The sequence below is a fragment of the Kryptolebias marmoratus genome, linkage group LG13 (assembly GCF_001649575.2).
Source record: "Kryptolebias marmoratus isolate JLee-2015 linkage group LG13, ASM164957v2, whole genome shotgun sequence".
NCBI lineage: Eukaryota > Metazoa > Chordata > Actinopteri > Cyprinodontiformes > Rivulidae > Kryptolebias > Kryptolebias marmoratus.
Window position 1 is genome coordinate 21,579,049 of NC_051442.1, and position 6,000 is coordinate 21,585,048.

General features: G+C 35.9%; 1 protein-coding gene and 1 pseudogene across 11 annotated transcripts in view; both read left to right on the forward strand.

The window, feature by feature from the left end:
- auts2a (activator of transcription and developmental regulator AUTS2 a) overlaps window positions 1–6,000 on the forward strand; it is a 418,449-nt gene that overhangs the window by 110,540 nt on the left and 301,909 nt on the right. The gene's annotated exons all lie outside the window — the stretch shown is intronic.
- LOC119617584 lies at window positions 3,724–5,777 on the forward strand (annotated as a pseudogene).

Sequence of the window (6,000 nt, forward strand, 5' to 3'; positions counted from 1 at the left end):
TTCTCTTCTGCGTCATTTCCCTGTTCATTAGTAACAAAGTAGACCATATCCTTATATCACATTGTCTGTATTGGAATTTTCCAGTGAATTGCCTAATTTTTGATTACTTTCATTTCAGTGATGATGTAACTTAACACAGCTCAATGAAATAGATTAAATTGTGTGTAATAATGAGGATGATGTTCAGAATGCATTTGATAAAAGCTATAATAAGACTATTGTGTAATTACAACATTCTGTCTTCCTGCTAATTGTGTGTAATGTCATCCTTAGTTTATTTTATCATGTAGCAATAGATCAAGTACCAAGCAACAGAAAGAAGTCTGCTACTCTGACATAATTGTAATCTGGAAGGGGTTTTCAATCAGTGTTGGACATTAATAAATGAAGAGATTAAACCCATTAATTATTTGTGTAAAATAACTCAACCAAGTAATAAACCTAATTTGATTTAGGTACCAATTTTACTACTCACTTTGTTCTAATCAGCTCTCAGGCTGGATTCGCTAAGTATTTTCTAGCTTCAGACAAAGGGTCTTGACTAGATTTTGCATGTGTCAGGGTGCTCAAAATGAACATATAGAAACATATGTGTGTGCATGCTTATTTTTTAAAAATAAATGTAGCAAAAGTAAAGATCTGTGGAAGGGAGCTTCCATGTTTTTTTCATTTCACTAACAGCCTCAGCTGTAAATGGAGCAACCAGCTCTGGAGCAAAGCTGGGAACTGTAAACAAGCAAGGAAACGCTTTTGCCTAAAAATTGCATTAAAAACACAATGCTTGTGATAGTTATAAAAACTTACTGTACCTGTTTTTTGTACTCGTCTGATAATACTCAAAATTTACCCAGATTTTCTGGACCTACACTCTCATTTGTATTTATTATTAATTAGATTCTAAGATGACTACCAAAAGCCCTAGATGGAAGAATTTCTGCTCAGATACTTCATACAATTTTTTTATTTTGCCCAACACAAAAGTACTCCAAGATGCGACAAAAAACAGAAACAAGCTCATTTTACACCCTTATATTGTAGACAGAAAAAACATGATTTTTTCCCCTTTATTTTATAAAAGGAAATATTTAACTTTTTTATTCCTAGATGTACTGCCTTTTCTGAGTACCTTGAAGGCCCTGACAGTTCACCACTAATCAAATGTTTGTCACAATCGAATAGGATGCAATTATCAGACAACCTGTACATATTAGGTTTCAATCACTTTGAAACACCTCTGCAGTTAGATTACCAACAGACATTTGGAAAAGACACTACAGTAAAATATTATGGTATTGTTATTTAAGGAGTTTAAAATAGGCAATTTAAAGCTGTTTTAAGTCTGTCTTAATGGTTTGTTAACTTTATTTTAACTGTGTTCAGCAGAAGTATAGTTTATGTTGTCAAGTCATTTATGCTTCAAGTAGATGAGATTTCAAGAAAACTGCAATTTGGAAGAACGCCATATGTTCTCTCTTCTCCAGTTCTAGGTCGGCTGTGAAGTAAATTAATTAGTTGCAAATTCATAATGCAGAAAATGTTTCCTTTAATTATGTGAAGAGATTTGCAAATCTGTGAAAACATCACTGGTAAGATGTTCATTTTACAGATGAACACCTTTCAACAGGCTTTTAATACTTCAGTGAACTTCTGCTCAGTAGAGCGTGAGTCTGAATTTGAGAACAAGTATTTACACATCTACAAAGTCAGTTTAGTGTGAGCCTGACACACTACTGGCTGCTTTGTGCTTCCCTCTGGAGTGATTGCAAGAGTGCTTTGGCCTTAAAATGTTTTTTTAAAAACAGACTGAAGGATACAAACCTGATGTTTTTCTTGATGCACTTTTTTTGAGTTCATGGTGGAGTTAAATTAGTTGAATCAAATACAAGGGCCTGATCTCAACCACATAACATCACATCATGTTGTTGCTATTATCGCCCACCACCGTTTTTCCTGTGTCTTTGTGTGCATGTGTTTGTATTTTGTGTTATTATTATTTCATGAACCAGTGGACATATTTTATTGAAACTACCAGAAAGTGATCACTGAATGGGCATCTTTAATTGTCTAATGTTTGAATTGAACCACATTCAAGAGGCCACCACAGCTAAGCTACCTTAACAAATACAAATATGGCTATAACTCAGTCAATTTTGCAGCTTTTGAGCTTAAATTTGGTGTGGTGGTAGTTGAGCATTATCTCAAACATATACCCCAAGAGATACTCATTGCTTAAAATTTTGGTATTAACTGTTGGAGTCAGCCTTGTTCAACTTTTGGCAAACTATATAACAGTGGACAGATTTTAATGAAACTCACAGAAAGTAATCACTGGATGTTCATCTACAACTGATTAACTTTTGGAGTCAACCCAATTCAAGATGGTCACTAAGCTAAGCAGTCTTAGCAAACAGAAAAATAACTATTACTCAGTTTTGCTGATTTTGAGATAGAAATTGGTGTGTTAATAGCTGAGAGCCTTTCCCAAGACTTAGCAAATCATCTTTGCACAAAACATTGCCATTAACTATTGGAGTCAACTTTTTCTGACTCTTAGCAAAATATTTCATGAACCAGTGGATGGAGCTGAACAAAACTCTCAAAATGTAATCATTTGATGCACATCTGCAACTTCTTCACTTTTATAGTTGACCAAATTCAGAATAGCTAATCAGCTTTAGCCAATACAAAATTGACCATAACTTTGTCAGATTTACAAATACTGATCTAAGTTTTAAGTGGTAGCAGCTGCATCATTACCAACATAGTTTGAGTGCTAATGCATCTCGTATGATCTCGCAATATTGCATGAGATCACCTGTGATATTTACAAGGTTTTTTCCAAAACAGCTATAACTCAGCCAGTTCTCACCATAAAATGATTTTACTTTAACACTTTGGCTTGAAAGGCAGCAGGCAATTTGCATTTTTTCAAGGAATGCTAGGCATTTAATGTTGCATCAGTTGCACTCAAAATCCAAAAGTCCTGCAGAAAATGGTAATTTTCAGCATTTTTCACAACTCATTATGTTCACAGTTATCTTTGATATCTTTATTGGACCACGATGGAATTTTAGTGTTTTCACTTTCATGGGTCTTTCAAGTATTTTCATATATGTATACCTATACCATTTATATATCATTTATACCTTTTATATATGTCTGTGCATTTCTTTTACTGAACAAACTCAATCAATCAGTTAATATGTGAACTTATTTGAAGTCAGGTGCTTTTCAAATGAAAAGGGTAAAACAATAGTTGTCTCTTGACCTTTAGCTCAGCCTTTACTGTTGCTACCTCTCTTCATCACTAAAAAAAGTCTTGCATAATCAGATATTCTTGGAAAATATCTTAACCTGAACCACTGGCATTGATTCAGAACATAAAGTCGGTTTTGATCTCTTACTTATTTGACACTGATTATAAGCATTGGGAAATCCAGAAAAAGTTGTAATATTCTTCTAGAAATATGCTTCTAGAATTGCGCTGCTCAAGGTAGCTGCATGGAGTAGCTCTGTTACATTCACTCTGAGATATTGCTTTTGAAAATGTTATTCCCCTTTTTTTCTTGATGTAAATCACTTTTTTTATCATTATTTCCTCTGGTATTGGATGCTGTGCAGCAGGAAGGATTTTTACTGAAACCTTTTTTACTTTTGGACATTTTGTTATGATGCATAACCATGACAACAAGTGTTAAATGTGAAGAACCCTGAAGTCCAGTCATGGACAGAACCAAGCAGACTGCCTGTAAATCCACCGGAGGTAAAGCTCCCAGGAAGCAGCTCGCCACCAAAGCCCAGCAAGAGCGCCCCGGCCAGCGGAGGGAAGAAACCTCACCGCTATTGGCTCGGTACCGTGGTTCTCAAGGAAACCCACCACTACCAGGAGTCCACTGAGCAGCTTATCTGGAAGCTGCTCTTCTAGCACCTGATCCGGGAGATCGCCCAGGACTTCAAAACCAACCTGAGCTTCCAGAGCTCAGCCGTTATGGCTCTGCAGGAGGCCAGCAAGGCTCACCTGGTGGGGTTCTTTGAGGACACCAGGGCCAAGGACACATCAGGACAGACCACTTACTGCCCACAACCATCAGCATCTATAACAACTCTTTAACGAAACCAGGATTTAAGCTACAACAACATTTAATTTCCCTTTGGAATAATAAAGTATCTTTGAATTGAATTGAATTGAATTGAATTGAATTGAATTGAATTGAATTGAATTGAATTGAATTGAATTGAATTGAATTGAATTGAATTGAAATAATATATTGAAATAGAACAGAACATCCGTGGCCAATTAATGTTTGGTGCATTGAAAAAAAACATATTCTCAAAACTGTTTGTACTTTTGATTCCTGTACAGTAATTTATAAAAATAAACAGTGAAGTCAGTTTTCTGTAAGATATGCCCCAGATGAGCAGATGGAGACAGCTTCTTGAAGGAACCCCCAGGGAAGGCCAGGCTCTTCTCTCTCCCTGTCCTCTTGACAGTGCCAGCTCTATACCACCTCGGGCTGATGAGGTGGCTGTCTCATCCTGGTTTTCCTACCACCACAGGGCATGAGGAAAGAAAAAGCCATCTGTGATTGAACCAGACTCTGGGCCTCATCTGACACTGACAGAGGGGTGAAAGAGAAATGCTAAATCTGCCTTAAAACATCATAAATCCAAGTGCATCCCACATTTCTGCTTGAGAGAAGCATTAACAAAATTCTCTGACTCTCCAATGTATCTCAGTAAAATACAGTATTACGCACAAGAATTACTTCCTATGTGGTAAAAAATGAAACATTCAAAGACATAGAGAGGTTATAAAATTCTTTAATTTTGTTTCTGTCAAAGCCACCTCAGCTACCTTGACATTGAGTTTTTAAGTAAACTGGACTGTGAGATGTGTTGCCTGGTGGGGTGTTTTTATGATGTGCTGGCACCCTCTGCTGCCAGCTAAGGAGAATGCCTTATGCCTTTAAAAAAAAAAAAAAAAAAAAATCTCATTAAACATTCTGCTTTTCCCTCTGCAGCTGTTCTTTTACCATCTGATGCACAGATTGTGATGCTTTGAGTACCCTCTCCTAATTGCATACATTAAATCTTAGAATAGTTGATCTGTTTTATAGGTCCACAGGGCAAAAGCAGTGAGGCAAATTATGTGCTCAGTAGCATGAAGAAAATGACAGTTGTTGACATTTACATTGTGAAAAATGTGGGTTTATTACCCACAAATGGTCATTTTTGGACATCATTAGCAAAACGTCATCCTATTATTAAACAACAGTTTTGTCCTGCTAGCCAATGTGAGTTTTCAGTGGATCTAATTTAATTTGGCCACATGCTGATAGACAGTCTAACGCAAATTCTCTGTCTCTTACTTTCCTATTACAGTCCATCTTAGAGCCAATTTGCTGTGATATTCTGTGTTTCAGGGTAACTAGTTGACAATAATAAAGCCAAAATAAGTAGAGCTTATTATACAGCAGGACTTATGAGCTTTGTCGTGCTTCCTTCACAAAACAGTCGTTTCTCAAGCAAAAATATGCCAATCTGCAGGGACTGACTTGCAGGGATACAGCCTTGTTAGTGTAGAAGTGTTAGGCACCGTGTGTCTGTATGTATCTGTTGGTGTGTTGCTGAAGCTTATTTTTCAATTTAAAGAAAATCTCATGTGTCTGAATGTCACACTGTAGGCTAACTTAGTATAATGAGCAAAAAAGTTTCAGTGGAAAACTTTTTTATGTCATTGGTTACTAAAATGTGTTGTTGACACAGAGTGATATCAATAGTGTATACAGGTGCTGGTCATAAAATTAGAATATCATGAAAAAGTAGATTGATTTCAGTAATTCCATGTAAAAAGTGAAACTTGTATATTATATTCATACATTACATACAAACTCATATATTTCAAATGTTTATTTCGTTTAATTTTGATGATTACAAATGACAACAAATGAAAATCTTAAATTCATCATATCAGAAAATTAGAATATTACTGAAGACCAA